Source organism: Panthera leo, chromosome B3 (assembly GCF_018350215.1).
Source record: "Panthera leo isolate Ple1 chromosome B3, P.leo_Ple1_pat1.1, whole genome shotgun sequence".
NCBI lineage: Eukaryota > Metazoa > Chordata > Mammalia > Carnivora > Felidae > Panthera > Panthera leo.
The window spans coordinates 100,231,427-100,254,798 of NC_056684.1; the positions used below are offsets into that span (position 1 = coordinate 100,231,427).

The 23,372-nt window shown below is 39.5% G+C and overlaps 1 long non-coding RNA gene across 1 annotated transcript; it reads right to left on the reverse strand.

Moving 5' to 3' along the window:
• Positions 1 to 659: 659 nt before the first annotated feature.
• Positions 660 to 12,668, reverse strand: LOC122221333. The gene is made up of 3 exons (XR_006203160.1): positions 11,973 to 12,668; positions 2,638 to 2,733; positions 660 to 1,182 (listed from the first exon to the last, which is right to left on the reverse strand). It is a non-coding gene; the product is annotated as an uncharacterized LOC122221333 (long non-coding RNA).
• Positions 12,669 to 23,372: the final 10,704 nt, after the last annotated feature.

The window sequence follows — 23,372 nt, forward strand, 5'->3', positions numbered from 1 at the left end:
AGGCTCCAGGCTCTGAGCTGCCAGCACAGAGCCCGATGTGGAGCTCGAACTCAGAACTGTGAGATGGTGATTTAAGCTGAAGTCAGATGCCTAACTGACTGAGCCACCAGGTGTAGCAAAATAAATGTTCATTTTTAAAGATGGAAATCAATAGTATTTAATTTTCACTATATTGTCCCAACCGCATGGGTATGACATCATCACATGCTAAGTAAGGTTCCTTTATTCTCAAACAAATCATGATAGTTAATTTACTTTTACTTGGGTAGAAGGAAACAACTTGGATTTAACACAAAACAGAATCAAAGGGAGAGAAAGAATTGCTAAATCTCCATAAAGTTGTCTTCTGTATGAGAAATGTTAGCTTTTATAAGCTCTTTAAAATTCAGAAGCAGGGCATCAGGCTCTTGATTTCAGCTCAGGTCATGATGTATAGTTCATGAGATTGAGCCCCAAGTCAGTTTGGGTGTGGAACCTGCTTGGGATTCTCTCTCTCCCTCTGCCCCTCTCCCCTCTCCCTTCTCTTCCCCCTCCCCCCTCCCCACCGTGCATGAATTCTCTCTCTCAAAAAAATAAATAAAATTCAGAAGCAATTGTGAAAGTCATGTTTTTCTTTTTCTTTCTTTCTTTTTTTTTTTTTTTTTAGCATTGATTGACCTTTTCTATAAAAGATGAAGATAATGTTTTCACAAGACTCCCATCTAAACCTCCCTTCTAACTTTTACATTATTTTTATGCTGACATGTTTGTGACCTCAACATTCTCATAAGTGACTGTCCAATAGTTTGTACTGGCCTATATGTAAGTGGATTTGGTGTTCACCTAGAGCCTTTTATATGGCTTCTCTGTTCCTTTTTTTCTTATTTTAATTCTTGTCTTAACTGCCAGCCTATTATTGTTAAGCAGTTTTTTGAGAGAGGCTCATGGGTGCTGGGTTTCCTCTCCTTTTCATGTTTTGGAAAGCCTATCTACTAGAACGACAACTTATTTTGTTAAGATATTCTTGGGTTACACGCTAGTCATTGCTTCTGTCTTTTGCCACTGGGTTCTGAGGTCAGTACGTCCCCTGCAGATAATTTGATCTTGTTGGTCTGAATGCTTGAAGAATCCTTTCTTTACTTTGGAACTTCAGTCAGGAGGCGAAGATAGGTCTTAGGGTTGAGTGGTCCATGTGGAAGTTTCCTGAAACACAGCGTGTTCTTTAATTCAGCAGAGTCACTTTGGTCTCAGGGACATTCTCTTCAGTATTTTTAATTGGATGGGTTTACTACTTCAGGAACACCATTTGTCATTACATGAGATCACTTTCATCCAGTCCCCACTACCTACCCCCTTTCTACTTACTTTAATCTCTTAGTTTCTTTTTGTTTTAAAACTGCATTTACTGTGGTTACATCCAATCTTTGCTTTATGTTGTAATTCAAGTTTTAGCTATTTCTTACTCTGTTCCTTGCTGTTTTTACTTTAATCATTTGTTTTGTAATTATGTGGGTTTTTTGTCCTCATTTTTTTCCCAGCTCATTCTGCTTTTTTCTTTTTTTATCACAGGCTATTTGAGCTCATGTTTTATTTAATTCATGTTCTTAAAATGTTGTTTTGTGGTATAAAGCATTTGTAGGCAATTCCCTTGTTACTAGGGTTTTTCTTTTTCCTTTTCTCCCCCTAGGGTTTTTCTAAGTTGGACCCTTTATCTATCTCTCATGTTTATGCTTTTTTCCTTTGAACTGGTAAAAAGCAAGTATGTTTGTAAAATAGCTTTGTAATTTTTCCCCCCATCTGCTCACATTCTATCTAGATTTTCTACTCTCTATTTGTTTTGAATCAGGATTATTTTTCCTCTATAAATATCCGAAAGCACTTTGTTCCAGGGTGTTCTCCTCTCTACCACAGTCTGAGGGCTGGAAATTGTGGGTCCTCACACTTTGCTGTGACCTGAGATGATAGCAGGGGATGAAGGAGATCTACATCAACTAGGCAATACGCAGTCTTAGAAGATGTGTGTTCCGTTTCTCTGAAATTTTCTTAAATATCCTGGACAAGTTTTCTTTCACCCTGTTGGAGACTTCATCCTCCTCCTAGGGCTGAGGGGAGGAAGACTTCGAGGATTATTTAACAATCAGGATTAATCATTTAAACTGGGATTAAATAATTAGTAATGTGGATGATCCGAGAGCCTTACTTGCCAATTAGTTATTCAAATTCGTGGCATTTGGTGAAGTCCCGTTCTTGTTTGATTACTGTAGGTAAATATTTGCTTTACTCCTTTAAAAAATTATGTGTTCAGGAGCGCCTGGGTGGCTCAGTCGGTTAAGCGTCTGATTTCAGCTCAGGTCATGATCTTGTGGTTTGTGGGTTCAAGCCCTGCATCAGGCTCTGTGCTGACAGCTTAGAGCCTGGATCCTGTTTTAGATTCTATCTCTGTCTCTCTCTCTGCCCCTCCCCTGCTCTCTCTCTCTCTCTCTCTCTCAAAAATAAATAAACATTAAAAAAATTTTTTAAAACTATGTTCATTTCATTCGTCATGGGTTATAATTTTTTACCTGGAATTCTCTAATGGCCTATTTTTTTTTTTTTTTTTTTTAATTAAGAATAGCGCTCTGAGCCATGTGGGAGAGAATGGTCCTGGAGTTGACTTACCTGCTGTGATCATGAAGATTCCCCTTAAACACAATCATGTCCAATGAGACAGGAAAACTGATTTCTTCTTCAATCATATTTCGTCTCTTGAGATTACTAAAAAGAAAAAAAAGAAAAAACATAATTAGAACATAATTATGAGCAAAGAGAAAAAAACATAATTACTCTTTAATGCCTATTACCTTTGAGATATGAAGAATGGAAACTTTATGTTTTAAATCCTTGTTGGCTACCTTATTATCCCCATATCTCTGGTCAGAACATGTTAACTAACAAAACTGATAGGTTTAATAGATTGGTAGATAAGGGTACTGGTAGATATCTAGTGTATCAAGATTTGTTCAAGGCATCTGAGAAAACCTTTCTTGATATCTGTCATTTACGTGACAGGATAGAGCTGTGTGTACTGGGTGATTAATCAAGTAGGAGGGTTATAGCTGGTTGTCTAGACAACCATTTCCTGAAGATTAATGTGTGGCCCTCAAACCCCAGGGAAGCCTGGTCACAATGCGTACTTTGACACTATCCTCTGTAATCCTTGGAGTCTGGAGAAACATGAAAATCTAGCTTACCAAGTCTGTAGCAGCAGAAATCTAGAAATGAAAACTAACTGGATGACAGAATCAGTCCCTGAAAGATATTATTTGCAAGTAATGAACCCATATCCACAAAACGAAAATTTAGGTATAATAGGTATTTATAATTTGGGCTGCCCGGCATCTAAAATCTTTTCCTATTTAGGAAGAATCCTAAGATAATGATAGTGAAGCAGCCCTCTCTTCTACTCTAGAGACAAAAAGGGCCGCTATCCCCCTGGGACCACAAGCAAGGACAAGATCTAAGCACAACTAATCAAACGCTGCCACCTGGGACTATATCCTGAAGGGGTAATGACAAGGCTCAGGTCAATTAGGTATGCTTCATGGTGGCTCTGCAAGGGGGAAGGTGTGGGGAGTCTGGAAGGATGAGGTGCATATCTAATGACAGTAGAACCAGCACAGAGGTGGTAGGTGTCCTGATGCCAGCTTTGGGACAGTGAATGTCCTCCTGGAAAGTGCTATGTCCTGAGCAGTCTGCTCCTGTGCTGACAGCTCATCTGGGCCTTGCCTCCCTGGGCTCCTATGTGATTCATTTCTACTGTTCTTTGTTTTTGTTTTTTGTTTTTTTATTTTTATTTTTTATTTTTTTTTATTGTTGAGAGAGACAGAGCATGAGCAGGGGAGGGGCAGAGAGAGAGGGAGACACAGAATCTGAAGCAGGCTCCAGGCTCTGAGCTGTCAGCACAGAGTTCTAGGCAGGGCTCAAACTCCCAGGCTATGAGATCATGACCTGAGCCAAAGTCAGACGCCTAACCGACTGAGCCACCCAGGCACCCCATTTCTACCATTCTTTGATTCCAAGAGCCATGAGAATCAAAATACAGTCCATTTCTGCTATGGAACCATAGTTGTTTTCTGTTATTTACCATCAAGAACCTTGATAAGTACAACATCTCTGAGTTCAGGATCCAAAAATCAACTGAGAAGACCTGGATGCTTGGCAATTCATGTGAAATAGACCTCGCGAACTGTGATGTAATGGTTGTCAATAAAAGGGCATGGCTGCCAGAGGGCTGCAATGGGCAGGACAAAGATGGTCAGAGGCCATCTTATTTACTCTTCTGCTCTTGTGAACGACAACTTGAGTATATTTTCCTGTTCAGAGTGTTTTATTTTAAGGCAGACAGGGACAGATTAAAATACGTACAGTGGGAGAATGGCCAGAAAGTTAATGAGTCTTTATACGAGGAGCTGGAGAAATCTAACTTAGAAAAGCCATAGGGAGGGGCGTCTGCGTGCCTCAGTTGGTTAAGTGTCTGACTTCGGCTCAGGTCATGATCTCATGGTTCGTGAGTTTGAGCCCCACGTCCAGCTCTGTGCTGACAGCTCAGGGCCTGGAGCCTGCTTCGGATTCTGTGTCTCCCTCTCTCTCTGCCCCTTCCCTGCTCATGTTCTGTCTGTCTGTCTCTCTCTCTCTCAAAAATAAAATAAACATTAAAAAAAGAAAAGAAAAGCCATAGGGAAGACATTCTATGATTCTTTCAAATTACATTACTGCTATGGGCATTGAGGAGGGCACTTGTTGGGATGAGCACTGGATGTTGTATGTAAGCGAGGCACCACCGGAATCTACCCCCAAAAACCAAGAGCACACTTTACACAATGTACATTAGCCAATTTGATAATAAATTACATTTAAGAAACAAAATAAAATAAGGGCACCTGGGTGGCTCAGTCGGTTAAGCGTCCGGCTTCAGCTCAGGTCATGATCTCATAGTTTGTGAGTTCGAGCCCCCTCCCGTCGGGCTCTGTGCTGACAGCTCAGAGCCTGGAGCCTGCTTCGGATTCTGTGTCTCCCTCTCTCTCTGCCCCTTCCCCGTTCGTGCTCTGTCTCTCTCTCTCTCTCAAAAATAAATAAACATTAAAAAAATTAAAATAAAATAAAAGCTAACCTGATTGTTTTGCAAAAAAAAAAAAAAAACCCACAAGTTACATTACTACTGAAATAATTTTATAAAAATATGATACAAAAACATGCAAAATGGCCTTAAAAATAAAACAACATCCCCCACACCAATATTGAGTTCTATGTGTATATCACAAAAGGAACGAGAAAGTGAGGGCTGAGAGTTTTCAGATGGAACCAGGATAAGAAGGGAGGGTTGTTTGGACACTCCTGTCACAGGAGAGTGAGCCTTGGAGGGACCATTTCCTGGGCTCCAATCTGACTAACACTTTCCTCTTCAGGGCCCTTATTCCTGGGGTGCAGATATCCTTTACTCCAGTGGTGTTCCTAAACTAACTATTGTTCCAGAGACTCCATTGTAGTAGAAATACAAGATGTAAATTTACTGAAATATTCCAAAGGTATCCTAGCGTATACTATCGTATTCTTGCTCTGCCTTCTGCCTTCTAGTTTCTAAGGTGTTCACGTGAGTAATAAACCTTAAACCCTGTCCTTCCCCAAAGCTTCATAATACATCTAAGGCTGTTTCCATTATCAGAGTGTCCCTGAGGATAATATTGATTATTTTGAATTAACTATTTCAAGTATGAAATAATGTTATACATTCGTTTCTTACTTGATTATTTCTTCCAACTTTTATGTGGAATGGAATTGAAATAATTGAGGATATTTTGCATTTTTGAGAAATCAAAACCTCTGAAGGTAATTCAACTCTTTTGCAAGCTTGTATGCAAACTGGTTCTACCACTCCCTGGATGCCCTGGCGTCAAGCATGGAGAGAGGGTAGGAGGAAACGGAGGCCTCCCCACCTTCAAGTCTCCTTGGCAGAGTCAGGGACCACGTCTTCTCCCAGAGAATACAATCAGGGGATTCAATACTGGCAGGGTTTAGAGCGTCAAACAAGAGCTTCATTCAGGCTCCTGAGGGTTGCTACAAGTAATACTGCTGTGAGTATCCTGCTGACTACTGAGCATGCATATTAACTAGCTTAACTTTTGTTCCTTGTTTTCACAGTTATGGCAAATGATCTGGGTTCAGCCATTCCTCCTTCCCTCAGTCCTGTCTTGCAACACATCTCTCTGCAAAGTCTGATTGCGGCTGGAAGAGCAACGGAATGGGCCGTGAGCTCCTCCGGGTGGGGGTGGGGAGGTGTGGAGAGGAGGAAGCACGGTTTATGGAATATTCTCCCTACAGCACTTAGGATAGTCAAACCGCATAGTAAAGGACTGCTGGATTGAACTGAACTGAAGGGAACGGAACTAGCTGTCTCAGTATACCAAAACCACGCACAGGCAAGGAATACTTGCTAGGGATCCGCACAAATTATTAGATAAACCAACTTTTTGGCAGGGAGAGAAGCTAGGGATGTATTTTTCCTTGATTTTCATATTATAGCTTGACCCATTGTATAATAATTTATTAAGAAATAAAGGAACGGAGGAATGCCATTTTAAAGAAGGTCAATAAAAACAGCATCCTTTTAACTCCTGTTGTCGTACTAGGTTTATTGCTTAGGAAAAGTGAATCGTCAACAATTCCAAAATACAAAACCACACGACAGTTAAATTTATCATGATTTTTACCTAGAAGAAAAAAAGAATTAAGGACTTCATTCCATTTCTCCTCACTAAAATTTTATTATCTCTTTTTTTTTTTTAGAGAGAGAGAGCAAGTTGGGGAGAGGGGCAGAAGGAGAGAGAGAGGAGAGAGGAGAGAGGAGAGAGGAGAGAGAGAGAGAGAGAGAGAGAGAGAGAGAGAATGAATCTTAAGTAGGCTCCATGTTCAGCACAGAGCCTGCCTCAGTCCTGATCCACAATTCTGGGTTGATGACCTGAGCTGAAATCAAGAGTCAGACACTCAAGTGACTGAGCCACCCAGGGCTCTCCCCAGTTTTTTTTTTTTTAACAATTGTTTATATGGGGAGCAATATAAATGGCCTATTAACTTTTATTTAAACAATAAATAATTTTATCTAAGCAATTAAACAAAAATACTACCTACGCAGGAATTGGCATTATTACACTTAATACAGCAAAAGGAAGGAATGCATAAAGATAAAGAATTAGACAAAGGAAAATGGTAGTACTGATAAATCAAAAACCAACAAAATTAATAATTAACCTATTTTCTTTTTAATGGAGAAAGCACATGTGCCAAAAATAGGAAATGAAAATAGATTTAATAACCACAGACATGGGAGAAATTAAAAGACTTCTAAAAGCTGATTTTGCTCAGTTCTATGCAAACAACAATTTTTAAATGCACAAAATGGATGAATTTCTGGGCCAAAGTCAGACGCTTAACTGACTGAGCCACCCAGGTGCCATAGTAAAGTAAGATTCATATAAGGAATGCAAAGATGATTTGATCTTATGAAATATATCTATGTATTTCACCATATTAATGTTTCAAAGGAGAAAAATCATAGTGTCATCTCCATGATGACGCTGAAGAAGCATTTGAAAATTTCAACCATTTTTGATTAAAATGCTTAATAAAGTAGGAATAATCATTTTATATCACTCATGCATACATACCCTACATGCTATATAGGCAAATACTAGAATGTTATCCTCAACACTATACCCAACCATCATTATCCTGGAGGTAATAGCCTATACAATCAGACAACAGAAATAAGTGAGAGGTATAAAAATTAGATAGTAAAGATAGAATATAAAGATGAATGTTTATTTATAAATAAATAAATTATTATTTATAGGCAATGTGATTATATACCTGAAAAACTCAAGAAAATCTCTTGAAAAAGCATGGCAAACAACCTGAATATTTCACTAAGGTAATTATGAATAAAGTAGACATAAAAGAATCATTAGCGTTGCTATTAGGAAAGCTATATGAGATTGCCAATGTTGAACCTTTTTTGACTTACAGAAATGGCAATTTCAGGTTGAGAAAACATAATGGGCAAAAGAGGTCATATGTAAAGGTCACAAAAAAGGCAAAATAGTTCAGGATAAAATTAAGACGTGTTCATAACTCATGCAAAGAAAACTTTCCAAAATTCTAACAGACACAAAACAAAACCTGAATGAAAGAACTTGTCCTTTTGTTAGTTAGGAGGCTGCCAAGTCAACAAAGATTTCTGCATCTTCCCAATTAATCTGGAAATTTAACATAATCTCAATGAAAACACAAAGACAAGTTTTTTAGAAGTAGAAAAATGGATTTTAAAGTTCTTATTGGAAAGCAAAAAACCAACCAACCAACCAACAACAAACACCCTTCAAGGTGAGAGCCAAGAAACTTTAAAAAAAAAAAAAAAAAGAAGAAGAAGAAGAATGAGGAGAAATCAACCCTACAAGACAGGGTAATATTATAAAACTGCAAATGAACAGTAAGGGCTTATTGATTATTTTAAATTGAACCTATTCGGGAAACACTTGGGGGAGGGACACTCAGACCCTCCTCTTTTCCCGTGAAAGCAGGAAACAAATGTCCTTTATGAAAAATCGCATCCCTGTAATGAGAAGTAAAAAAGACATCCTTATCAACAGAAATAGGGACACTGAAGTCGAGAAAGCTATAAAATAAGCTTTGCTACTTTTTCACTAATTTACTACCTCAGCCCCAATTCTGCATAGAATTCCTTTCTAATTAAAGCCCCCAAATGGCTGTTTTCCTTAACCTGCAAATTCCTCATAAATCTATCATCCCTTTGTCTAAAATGTATAAAAACTGCATGCCTTAGTCATTTCTTTGACTCTCAATTTCATTATTGGGTCTCTGTTCGCAAGGAACAAAAATTTCTTTTTTTCTCACGTAAATTTAATTCTTAGTCTACCTGGAAGACCTTGAGGGTAGGGGAGGAAGTTTCCCGCACGAAAAAAGTCAGTGGATCTCTCTTGCTCTCCCTCTCACTCTCCCTCTCTCTCGAGTCTCTCTCTCTCTCGCTCGCTCGCTCTCGCTTGTTCTCTCCTCCTCTCGAGAGGAGGAAGAGAGAGAGAGGGGAGAGCGAGAGGGAGAGCGAGCGAGCGAGACAGATTTGTGAAGAATTTTAGTATGATAAATGTGGCCTTTTAGCTCCATAGGGAAACGATTGATTATTCAATAAAAAATGGTCGGACAGTTAACTGAGTGACTAGCTGGAAAAAAAAATTCACTCTATATCTCAAAATAAATTTGAGATAGAGCAATGGATTTAAATAGTAACACATGAATCCACGAGAGTACTAGAAAAAAAACCATGGAAAGATTTTTATGAGTAAATACTTAGGTAGAATTTTAGGAAGTTCTTTGGAGGAAGCAAGTTTTTTATGGATCTCAGGAGAAATGAGAGGTCTTAAAAGTCTAATTTCCTGACCAAGTGCTGGAGATTGGGTTAGCTGAAACCTCTGAAACTTTATTCTTAGAGGAAGGAGTGGGAAATCCAAGTAGTCCCTGTGTGCCGGCCTAATGCTGTTGATACAATAAATGTATTGGACCATTTCACAATCTCTTGTGTAGGTTTTGAGTGGAGGGAGGTATAAGCCATATGTCAGCTGGATTACCTTCTCCTTTGAAATTCAAAGGAAATTAGCTTAAACTCTTATGTTCTCCCTCAAGGAAATCTAGGTAATTTCCAATTCCTAGGGTATTTTCCAGTTCCCTCAGGTTTTGGAGAATTAATTTATCTACTGTTTTGCCCCACCATGGTTAGTATTGTGCACTTCTTTGTCCCCAAGGGAGGAATGGCAGCCCTTTGCTCTCCCTCCACCTTACATTATCATTCATACAAGACATTTGAATATGGAGCAAACTGTACAGAAGTTTGCTTGGTTCCCTCTCCCTTGAGACCCTCTTCACATCTTGTCACCTTTAACTTACCAGGGCTCTCAGGGCTCTCAATGCGTTAGTTCCGTTCTCTTTACCTGCAGAACTATTTTGATCTTTTCCAGGCTTGCCTTTGCATATCCCAAAACTCATTGGTATGGATTGCAAAACTATGGCTCATCTAAGCGAATGTGAACCTTGAGCCTGCCAGGAGTACCAGCAAAGACCTTTCTTTTTGGCCTCTGTGTGAAGTAGGGACCAGATATTTCCTCACTGGTAGGAACTACTATTCCATTGTCCTTAGGAGGCAGAAGTGGCTACAGTCAGTTTTGGTCTTACATAATTTGCTTCTCCATCATAGAAAGGACCAGATTTCATAGCCATCTGAGTTACATTCTCCCCCTTGCCTTACATTACTCACCGCATAAAAGAAACAAGAAACAATTCAAAGGTAAAACACTACAAAATGACAAACTCATTTATGGAGTTCCTAGGTCCTGAGGGAAAAGTACTCAATCTAAGTCCCGTTGAGCATACTTAAATACTATTCCTAAAATGTTTGGGCCATGCAAAGGCCAGGATTCATGGGCAAGTGTTATGATTTTTAAAGTTATTTAGGTTATCACGCTGACTTAAAGGCATGTCTGGATCGATACTTAGTTACTGAAACTCTTTCAGAATACTGAGACAGATAGTTAAGTTGTCCTTTTAAGAGATTCTGACCCATTATTCCTCTAAATGTCTGGATAAGATATTTCTTTCCTATTTCCTATATTCTAAATTTTCCAATGCCCACCTCTGGGATAATAATCATATTGTTCAATACTTTCACAAGAATAAGAAACATTTATATTCTATGGTATTTAGACTGTGGTATGTAAATTTTTCAGAGATTATTCTTCATATTATTTTATTTCTGCTATTGGTGTTATATTGTTCGTTGTTTCTTATAGAAGAGAAAGCTTTCGGGTCAGTAATTTATGAACACAGTTAAAAAGTCAAAAGACACAAAAGACTATGTACAGCTAAAAGTGAGTCGTTCCCACTCTGTCCCTCACTACTTCTCTTTCGCAGAGGAAACCACTAGGAATAGCTTCTTATCTGAAAGATACACTATCCCCTTGCCCCCAGGTACACATTCTACACACTCCACGTTCTACACTGTGTACACACTGCTCTGCATTTGGGTTTTCACTTGAACATGTAGCTTGTGGATTGTTCCATACCTATATATACAGGTTAGCTCTTTTGGTAGAACTGCCTTCTCTTTAAGTATCTTTAAGCTGCGCATCATTCCATTTTAGGAAGGTATTATCACTTATTGAACTAATGCCAATCAGTGGACACTTACATTGCTTCTAATTTTTAGCTCTCACCAACATTTCTGCAACGAATTACTTCGTATGCAGGCCATTTTACAGATAAGAGAGTATTTGAAGGGTATATTAGTGAAAGCAAATTACTGAGTTAAAGGGTGTGAGCATTCTCAATTTTGATAGTTATTGTCAAATTGCCCTCCAAAAGGGTTGTGCCTATTCATGTTTCCACTAGCAAATATTTGAAAATACTTGTTTGCTAGTACCCTGATCATCAGAGCATGTCATTAAATTTTTCGATTTATTTTTCACTTGCTTGATTTTTTTTTTTTTTTTTTTGCTGTCAATCTTACAGGTGAAAAGTGTATCTCATACTTTTAGATCCTTCTCATGAAATGATTCAAAATGTCATCTTTATCATATACTAAATTTGTCTATTTGATGCATTTCTGGGCTTTCTGGTTTATTCCATTGGTCTCTGTTGTCTCTTCATACACTATTTCTATCATTTTGATCACAGTAGTTTCATAGTATGTTCTACTTTATCATAGGTCTAATCACCCTTACTGCCCTTTTTTTCCCCTAAGAAATTTGCCAGCTAGCTTTTTCTTCTATATGAATTTGAGAAATAGTTTGTCTTGCTTCAAAAAAAATCCTGTTGCATTTTTATTGAGATTGCATCACATTAATAAATTATTCAGGAATACTACTACTTGCTAAAGTTTATCATTGCAGACTTACCATTTCTTATTGTTCTTTTCAGTCATGTCTTCCTGATGCTTATAACAATTATTGATTCTTCACAGCATCTTTGGAAACAGCAGGGAAGATAGAAGATAAAGGATTAGCCCAAGATTACATATGATAAAAAGTCCTAAACTGGTTTTGTATCTACTATTTGGTAATGCCTCACCAGCAGATCTTACACAAATTGAAAAACAAAACATACTCTTCTACCAAGGATGAAATTTTCCTATTGCAAAAAGCCAGCAATGTGCAGCAACTATTCTGCAAATGTATTTCTTGTGTGATGATCTGTGGCCAAGCACAGAATGCATTCCTATCATGGAGTAACAATTTCAAAGGAATTTTGAAACCAGAGTTGGCTTGAATGCTGTACAATGACACCCAGGATCTTGGCCTACTTCCCAGATTTTCCCTTTTTGGTTTTCTAGCAAGTTTGGTCATGCCTGGGAATTTGCTGAATATGGTACTTGGATCAGTGACTTCCTGAATGTGACATTGGGATCAATGGCATTTGTCTGCCCAAGGATTTGTGGAGTACAATTTTTAGAAGTACTGCAGTTGTAAATAAGTTCTTTATTGAACTGATGCTCAGGCACAAGGGTGCAAATAGGAAGGACGCTTTGTGAATTGATTATGGAAGGCAAAGAACTTGAGAATGTTCTATTATGAATATTGCATTACATACCTGGGCACACTCGTGTTCCAGCTGGAGGATCTTCAAGTTCTTAAATAAATATCAAATGGATTTAAGAGCTATCTTTAATGCCTCCTTTGACAAATGGCCACTTACTAAAGGTCAGCCAAGACTTGATAAACAGTGGATTATCTGCAGCATCCCAGGCACGTCCTACCATCACCCTGGCTCAGTTAACATAGGGAGAGCTGACAAAGAGCCTGCATGAGTTACTGAATTACTTAGGACCCAAGCACGTGTTGACATAGATCTGAGTGTATTTTTGGATTACATTTCCAAAACTATTATTGTTTTCACCGTTTTGTTTCAGTCAGCATTTTCTTCTCAATGCCACGTATAATTATGAGCTGACTTAGGTAAAATATTTTAAAAATGTGTAGTAGTACATATGTACCTATATAACATCTGAGATTATTTGCCATAACATAAACGAGAACACTCTTTAGCTTGTCCCTCCATAACAAAAAGACTACTGTACTCTGGAGTGTTATGCAAGAATCGGAAGAGCATAGTTTACTGAATGCTCAGCTTGTTTAGCGACATACCAAAGAGTAGGACAAAGGCTAAAAGCAAAAACATGGGGCAAGTTTTAAGCAATGAACCTAAAGGTATACGGATGATGAAATATTTAATTATCAAGGCAGAGAACAGGTTGTAAAATCTAGCTAATGAAAATATAAAGATGAGTTATTAATGGGATAGCTGTTTAATTAGATGATTCCTTGGTTTGTTTTAAGCAGGAAGAGTGTTGCCAAAATCACAAGATTAGACCTCTCCGAACAGAGAATGGTGATGGTGTGATGTCATCTATCAGTTGCCATTTACTCCCACTATAATGGCCACACCTTAGGCTACAAATATTAACTATTTAGACATGAGAAATTAATAAAAGGTGAGGCAAAACGGGCAGCAAAAGGAAATTGTTATGTTAAATTAGGCATATGAAGTTAGGAAAGCATTTACAAGTCTAGGGAAATGACATAATACAAATTTTATGATTCTCCTTAATAGAATTTGTCTCAACCAGGTCATACAAGGAATGCTTTTACAAACATGACTGTGCTCCCAGATCTTGAAACTTACATGAAGTATTATCAGATTCTGTGGTCACAGGACTCAACAAATCTCAGTTAAGTGGAGAAGAACAAATTCATTACGGAGGTCCTAGGTCCTGAGAAAGTGTTCAGTCTAAATCCTGTCAAGTAGGATTGTTGATATATGTCCTGTGTGTGTGTCTTTATATTTAATTTGTATTTATATTTATTCTGAAAGATTTCAGGGTCTGAATTCTGGAAAAGACTTAACACCATTAAAAACGTGGTTCCTGGATGATTATGACAGAGTATAATACAGGTTATTTTCAGTCTTCTTAAACCTAAGGTATGTGGATTGACCATTCCCAGGATGATTTTATTCTTAGGCAAGAATATTTAGCTGTTGTATGTACTGAAAGAAATACCGGTAAGATTATACTCACTGAGCAACCCATTCGTCAAGACATCAGCCTTTTCTGCTCACAGCGCTGAAGGAGGCAAAGTAGGATGTGATCACCTTGGTCTATTTTTCTTGTGAAATGTGCTCATTTCTATTCTACTTGCAAGCACTGTGGTTATTTTTTTACCAGCAATCGAGACCACAGGCAGGGGAGTAAGCTAGAATTCTGACTGAGTCACAATTCCCAGGCCTCTTCCTACGGATATGTATGTGGAGTGTGGTCCTGAGGCCCATCTGGAACACTTTCCCACACATTAGGCCGGGAGAGGCAGCAGGGCACAGGCTTAAGGATCCCTACAACACGGCTCTACCATCATCTTGTGTCTGTGTGACCACGCACTGGCTACCTAAACCTTTGTGCCTTGGTTTCCTTGTTGGACAACAAGGCCTGACAACAGTGTTTACCTCGTAGAGGTACTGTGAGGGGATGAAGGAATACATCTAATACTCCTAGGACAGTGCTAGGTACAGGTTAACAGTGGTTTTATATACAAGCCACTCAAGTGAGGATTTAATAAATTTGGCAAGCTGTAGGTTTCCATACCTATGTATGTAGACATATCAAATCTTTTTTACAGTTGAGGGGGAAAAATGAGCAGAGGAAACTTTGAAAACAGGTGGTGGTAGCAAATGCTTACCACCATAGATCCAGTTGAGAAAAATTCCCAGGCTTTGATGTGTCAGAAACAATTGTTTTCCAACTTGGCTCCAACAGCCCCCAGACAAGACACCCCAGTTGTTCCCATTGCCTGAGTAACTTTCCACTGTCACTACCTGTGGGACCAGCTTCTCTCCCAGACCTGTCCTTCCCCTCCACTGTCCTTTCCCCACATAAGTCATCTTTAGTGCATGTGCTCCAACCATCAGAGGCAAAGTTTTGTGTAAGGACTGACCTTGGGGCATACTTATATATGGGTACAAACCTTAGCCCTTCCTCCCCAAAAGTTGTAGTCCCAAAGTTAATATTTATTTGAAACTTGGGAGAACACTCCCCTCTTTATAAACAAAAGACTAAAGCAAAATGTTCTAGTCTCTCACACAAATTAATTGCCCGATTACCATTTCTCACGAATGCCACCTTTTTCTCCTTTGTTTTCCCTTCCATTATGTTTCAGTTGCAGAGAGGGTAAATCATAAATTATTGTCTAGTATAGAGAGAAACATTCTGCAGCTGGAAGGAACTGGGAAAGCACTGTTTTTTGATTTTTGTTTTTTCTCAATCATGAATTCAGTGATTACTGACTTCAAAATAGGTAACGGTCCCATAAATGGGAAAAAAGAACACATTCCAGGGTGAAAGGATGGCAAGTATAAAGGTAGAGAGATGTGAACATGCATTGTTATGTTTAGGGAAGAGTATATGGCAAGAAGTAAATAATTTTTGGTCTCCGTAGGAAACTGCCAGTGAGTTACCATGGGCACAAGTTGGGGAGTGCCTGTAATCGCATCTAGCTGGCCATTTTCATTTGGTGCCGGTTAATTGGACTAGCTTTAAAATAGTACGCTCAAGTTCTATTTTGAACTCTATCCTGACATACTTCCCACTCCTTTGCCACACCCTAAGAGCTCATTTTGCCTTCTTTGGTGGTGGTAAAAAGCAAGGTCCCTTTTTTCTGAGCCTCTTGGTTCCAGGTCGTGTTTGCCTTTCCTCAAGGTTTTTCCCAATTCAGCAATTCCCATGAATTTTCGTCAGATAGTTTTCCCACTAGGATGCAAATTCCACGAAAGCATGAATGTTCACATCTTAAAATTCACTGTTATTACTAACTTAGAATTGAGCTTGGTACATAGTAGTCTAGATATCATTCAAAAAATTTAAGAACCTATTATGTGTTGGCCTATGGAGGGCCCAATGATGATTTAGGTATGCTCTCTACTTTTAAAGATCTTACAAATGAGGATAATAGATAAACAAACTCCAAGTCAAGGAAGAATGAAACCAGTGCAACTATTGAGGTATACATTGCTAATAGGGGGGTGCTATGGACTGAACATGTGTCTCTCCCAAATTCATATGCTGAGACCTAATCCCCAGTGTGATAGGTTTAGAGGTGGGGCCTTTGGGAAGAGGTTAGGTGACAGGGTGGAGACCTCTCAAATGGGATTAGTGCCCTTATAAAAGAGATCCCAGAGAGTCCTTACCCCTTCCTCTTCATGTGAATGAGGAAGCAGATACCGAATCTGCTGGTGCCAAGGTCTTGGGCTTCTTAGCCTCCAGAACTGTGAGACATGTTTATAAGGCATCCAAGTTATGCTATTTTTTCTATAGCAATCTGAAAAGACTACGGCATGGGGCTCACAGGCAGTAATTAATTTCAACCAGGGGATTGAGGAAAGGCTTCACAGGACGTTGTCCTCAAAGAGAGAATTTTCATTAGGGATGTGGAGGTTATTTTTGGTCAAGTGATCATTAGTTTGAACTCTTCCGTTTCCAAGGGACAGAAACGCATCTCAAAATAGTTTACACAAATACAAGGAAAGTGTAACTGGGAAATCTGGCTTCAGCTCTCCCAGAACTCTTGACCCTGCTCATGTGTGGATGCTGCCTTCTCTCCCATAGCAGATGGACATAATCTATGTTGCAGGAGGAAGGGGTGGAGTTTGGCCACAAAGAGCTCCATGCTCCTATCACACTGGATTGTAGTTAATAGCCATAGAAGGTTATCTGCATTTCAAGGCCAGCAAATAAGATCCCATGGAAAAGTCTCTGCTCAGTCTAGTTTCGGTCATGGGCCTATCTCCAAGCTAATCACTGTACCCATTGCCTGGCCATAGTACAGACAGTGCTAGGATAGAGCTGTGTTAATAGGGACTCATACAAAGCAGAATATGATTTTAACCAGACATGGGAAAGGTTGCAAGAAGACTTTTGTAGGATCTGTAGCTCTATTAGAACCATATAGAGTGGGCAGGGCTGGGGTGGTACTTCATGAGAAGATCGAGAGGACCCAAAAAGAGAAGAAATAAGATGTTGGGCAGACGAGTACGACAGGTAACCATTATACTAAAACGCATGCACTCGTAGGCCAATGGGATGCCGTTTGCTGTCACAGAAATTTGATTGCCAGGGATAGGCAGTGGATCAGGCAGGAGACTTAGGATGGGCTAGGTCACAGGGAGCCTGCACTGATAAATGGGAGTCGTCAAAGGGCTCAACTGAAGGAATGTTGTGATCAGACCTATGTTACTCTACTTCCCTTTTCGCAGAAACATAACTCTGGGCTAACTTTTCTGGAACATCTAAGCTGTCAGACTCTCCAACCATGCACCAAGTCTCCTCTTCCAGTCCCGTTTGCCTTTCCTTTCTCTAGTCCTCACACTATCTTGCCTCAATTCTATATACAGTCCTGCCATCCTGGCCACTTGTTTCCCCACCTAAGGTCAATACCCCATTAAGGAATTACTTTTGTCCAGCTCTGAAATTCCTGGATTCTTACAGCATACATCTAAAACCCTACTTTTCAGTCACTGTGGCACCAACCAATGGGAGGTGGAACCATGCTAGCATGTAGCTAATTGGCATGGGTTAATGGGGTTAATTTCTATCACTTATCACATATTCAGATTAGCCTGAAAACTTGAGAACTGTGGTCATCTTTTGAACTCTGGACTGGTAAACTGTGAATGGATTAAACTGTACAAGATCTGAATGTGCCAATCTCTTTCTTTACATGTATTTTGGTGTTCTTGAAGGAGTCAGTGTGTCCCTGTGGCCACCAATCCTCCTAGTGGGAGGTGGTATTGTGGCCATAGCTCATGAATGTGTAGATTTTACCCTTCATAAACTTTTGGGGATGATTACCATAAACTGTATAGGATCAGGAGGATTATGTTCCTAAGAATGCTTAGAACAGTCTACTCTTTCAGGCTGTTACCATAGGGCACAATTGCTTGCCCCTAGTGAATGAGATAATGAATGGATCGATTCAGCTAGAGAAACATAGCATAATCTGAGAGAAAACTACATTTACCCCCTCCCCCCCACCTGCTTCCCTGACATTATTAAATGTGCATGCACTAGCTCCAACTGAGAAAAATCAAAATGGAACAATTCTAAAATGAAAATTATTTTTTTGCCACGCAAGCAGATCTCTGCAGAGATAAAATAGGAATAACGTTTCCATAAAAATTGAAGTTTCTGAGAAAATTAACCTTTCTTATTGAAAATGAGAGGTAAGAAAGGAAAAAGAGAAAGGCCACCTTCTAAGAGTCGTTACTGCAACCATTGACAGCATTTCGTACTGTTAGGGAGAGTGGGTGAACATTAGAAGAGGTCACAGAAGCTGAAAAAAGGAGACAACGTAAGAGTCTCGGGAGAGTCATAGTGCTGGCTACTTCTGAGAAATGTACCTAGCAGCAAAAAGCAAAAAGCTCCTCAGACTCTTACTGGCAGAGTTTGGATTTATTATGACAACCTTAGAACCAAAAATGGCTATATTTTTCTATGACAAATCTCACAGGAATCAAATATTTTCAGAGATCAAGCAAAGAAGGTAGTGCATGTGGTAGTGTAGTCAAGGGAAGGTATGAACGATGCTCGATGTTTTCCAGGAGAAATCATTAAGGGTGAAGTGCTAATACACTTGTTTTTCATCTTACTCCAACAGAAGACCACATGTAATCTTCCTAAAGAGTGACTCCCCAACGTATCCTGACAACAGCAGGGTGGGGAGGAAGCAAGTTACGAATAAGTGAAAAACCATAAGGTAACAGACAATACTAAGCATGCTCCCACCCTTATCCAAACACAAAGGCAGGGGAAAAGTTCCTGCTATGTGCCAAGAGATTATTTGGGGGGGGCGGGGGGGTGGGAAACAAGCACACACACCCCCACAGCAGCATCAAAAATTTTCCTATTCTCCAAAAAGTACTTAAATTAAAAAATTTCTATTAGTTAACCTATGTTGGAACCATTTTGGTGGGGAGTTGTCATAAATTGATAAAAGGCCAACACACAAACACTAAGGAAGGGAGTGAAAGGAATATCAAATGTTATTTGACGCTACGCAACTTCCCTACCAAGGTTGCATTTGTCACCAAAATGGAAAATGAATAAAAGATTCCGGGGTATCCTTTTTTTCTTATTTAATTTTTTCGTCCTTTGGTTTTTCTTTTTCTTGAGTATGTTGAGTCTGAGACCTGAGAGGCCCTCTGTCCTGATCCGGTAGGACACTCTTTAATGAGTGCCTTGGAAACAAAGGAGACCAACCGGGGAACCCACGCCCAGAGCCACTTGTCAAGAGCCTGCATGCAGCCAGTAAAGCTTCAGATTACACAAGAGGACTGGGTGGGGTGGGAAGGATGCACAAAAACTGAGAGAAAGTTTCTGCTCTTCAGAAGTTCTGATCTACTAAGGGAAGGAAACAGGCAGTACTGGGAATGGGTTGGGGTGGGGGGTGCAGGGGTGGGGACTAGGTTCTAATTCTGACTCTGTCATTGGCTGGCCATGTGCTCTTATGGGGTGGGAGTAGTCACCTGTCAAATGAAGAAATAACATGAAGGGGCAAATCTCTGTAAAATGAAGTAACAAAATGTGATCAGCATTTCTCAAAGTAGATTCCAATAAAAAAAAAAAAAAAGTCTGGTTGAATAAGTTTGGGAAAACTTCCCTACCCTGGTTGATCCCCAACAGTACCAGATAGATTCTTACTGGATTTAGTGTATCAAAGACTCCTAAAGTCTTGCTGTAAAGGATTTTTTTAAATTTGGCATTTCCCAAACGTATTTTCTGAAAAAAACATCTGTTGACATTTGCAGAACATGCTTTGGAAAACATTGATCTCTATGCTGCTTCCAGCTTTAGAATTCTATCCTTAGTCGTTACTTTTCCGTACAGACGCCATCACTTCCCTTCTCTACTGCTGTGTACTCAGTCTTTCATTGAGTCTTTGTGCTGAACCTCACATGCTGCCTCTCCTCTGGCTTTACTTTTCATGACTTTATGCTATTTAAATGTTCACATGAAACTCAAACAGGGTTGGACCAGATGACCTCTAAAATCTGTACAAACCCTGAAACTTTAGGATTCTTTGGTAATTATCACAAACATCCACTGTAGACCGAAACAGGATGTATATAACTGAGGCTGTTCTCATCACAGCACTGACATCTACTAAGAACTCTGAGATGAAATTCTAGATCCTGTCATTCTGAACACTGCTCTAAACTCAATACTATATTTCCTTGCAACTTCCTTTCCCCTGGACCAATGCAAAAGGAGAATACACAGGAAGACAGTGTGGGTTGTATGGGCTCTCTAGATCCATCTAGAGGAAATATAGTTAAGAGTTCAGTGGGGGTGCTTCCTACCAAATTTTCTCTTTGTAGGTACAGCAAAAGTTTTTCACGCAAATTATGAAACATCAAGAAATTATACATATTGCCCATACCTCACCATAAAAATATTTAATGCAGGTGTTTCAAATTCAGTCAGAGGACCATCCAATTCCTGGCAGAGGCTTGAGGTCCAGGAATGACAGCAGAATATGGGTAAGAGACAACTTGAGAATATCCACAGATGTCAACTGGCCAACGCTCAGTTTAGTAAAACTCTAGTTCTTTCTCTAGTGTATGATTATTATACCCTCTTTTTAGCTCTGCCTTGACCCTAACTTAGTGTCACACATTTCTTCTTTAGCTGTTTCCATGCCAACAGGATTGTTTAAAAATACTTTTAAGACGGGGGCACCTGGCTGGCTCAGTCAGAAGAGCATGCAACTCTTGCTCTCAGCTGTGAGTTCAAGCCCCACATTGCGTATAGAGATTAAACTTAAAAAGACATTAAATACCTTTAAGACATACTCAATTTTCTCAATTGTCCAAATGTAGTAGCTGAGAAGACAAATATTAACCAACCTAATTAATCAGAAAGCCATTCAACTATTTTTCCTCTACTGTAGGTCTTACAGCAAAACCTCTAGGTCTGGTCTGCTCCACTTTAAGGGGCTCAGGTGCCATCACTGAAATGAGTGGTGAGCTATGATACTGCCGTGACGGTTTCTTTCCCCAGCTACTCTGCAGGGGAATGCAAACCTGGCATATGGTGTGTGAAATGCCTTGCAGACTAAGATACCTCAGCCCCCAAAGAGGAAACAGAGAGAAAAAGAATGAAGATGAATGTTCACACATCACTGCCTGGAGGCTTCTACAGAACATGTGCAGTGTGAGAATTTTCAAAGGCTGACAGATGCGCTTTAATAGAAAGAGGTAAAAGATAAGATTCATAAGGCTTGCTTCACATTTTATAAAGGGATAGGTCTTGGGAAGCCCAGTATACTTTATAATTATGTTTTATAATACCAGTAATGTTGGATTATAACATAACTACTGCTGAAAATAAAGTGATGAGGGGTGCCTGGGTGACTCGGTCGGTTGGGCGTCTGACTTTCGCTTAGGTCATGATCTCACAGTTGGTGGGTTTGGGCCCCGCGTCGGGCTCTGTGCTGACAGCTCAGAGCCTGGAGCCTGCTTCAGATTCTATGTCTCTTTCTTTCTCTGCCCCTCCCCCACTAGTGCTCTGTCTCTCTCAAATAAATACATGTTAAAAAAATTTTTTTTTTAAAAAGAAAATAAAGTTAGGGGCGCCTGGGTGGCTCGGTAGGTTGGGCGTCCGACTTTGGCTCAGGTCATGATCTCACGGTCCGTGGGTTTGAGCCCCACGTCGGGCTCTGTGCTGACAGCTCAGAGCCTGCAGCCTGTTTCAGATTCTGTGTCTCCCTCTCTCTGTGACCCTCCCCCGTTCATGCTCTGTCTCTCTCTGTCTCAAAAATAAATAAACGTTAAAAAAAAAAATTAAAAAAAAAAAAGAAAATAAAGTTACAAACTAACAAAAAGGCTTTAGCAAAGGTCAATTTCAAAGTAAAAATAAGGTAAGATTTAATCCAAAACATTTTCCTTATTCTAAATTTTGGTAATTCTTGGAACCCTAACTGGATTAAAATAGAACGATATGACCAGTACTCTGAAGAATCATCATAGCGTGTACACAAAATAGAGAATAAATTTTTAATGGTATCAAAAACAGAACTTTTTGGCCAATTTAGTACTTGCTGGAATAAAGTTGCAAAATGTTACTCAGTAACGGACTTAGCTTCTAAATCAAGCCGGAATTACACATACTCTGTATATTACTTGAGTATATACAAGTACATTCCATGATAACATGCAGAGACATGGAAACAAGAAGAGTACTATCAAGTCAAGATCACCATCTCTATTCTCTGCTGATGAAATACATTGAAAACAAAACACCTGTTCAGTAATCCAGAATAGCTAATTTTGAAAAGGGGGTTTTAAATGTTGCTCTTTTCAAGAACTCAGATAAACTCCATGGGGTTAAATTTGATTTTGTTTTCTCAACGTGAAAAAAGAGAAGCAGATAATCTGCTATAGCTATGGGGATATCTTTTTCTTTTTCTTCCATATCAAATTAAAAGGTTTGATAGACTTACTGTCCCCAGGAAAAAGGACTCTTCGCATTCTACTGGTAAGAACGAATCCCTTAAAGCTCTTAGACATACGAGTGTCACACAACCTGCAGCAACATATGCTTAAAGTACCTTTGATGAGACGGTCACATGAGACAGGAGTTTAATTTTCCTGAGAACTAAAGTAGACGTATGAAATAAAACAGGGTATGAAAGTGACCTGAGTTCACAGGAGTCTCTAAATTCGAAAGAGATTGCTTCAGCTTTGCAAAGATCTCATCAAAAGCCTTTTATAGCAAGAGTCACATATGTGGTCACGGGGCTTCGGGGCCTTTTTAAGCACTCAAAAGAAGTGCTTTATGCTGTGCAAATTCCATGAAAGCCCAGGACAAGGGACTGATGGTGCTCAGGAAAACCTACAGGTGAGCCCACAGATTCCACGGCTTTTTGTAAAGAATGGAGTGGGTGAGATGCACAACTGACCAACTTTGCTCCCAGCTTGACAATTATTGGGCAGCTAAGAAAATCCTTGGAAGATAAGCAAAGACAGCACCTTACGTGGAACCTAGGGGAAGCCACTCAAAATTGAGTTAGTTGGGGTAGAGATGACTACTGGTCTCTTCTAAGTAACTCCTCCTTTGTATGTGAGAACCACAGAACATATATGACAAGTAGGACAAAATATCGGCTTCACAGTCTTCTCTCCAAATTACGCATTGCAACTTCTGTTATTATTACTGTTTGCAAACTACTAAGAGGTCACGTGGGAATTGTAGTCAC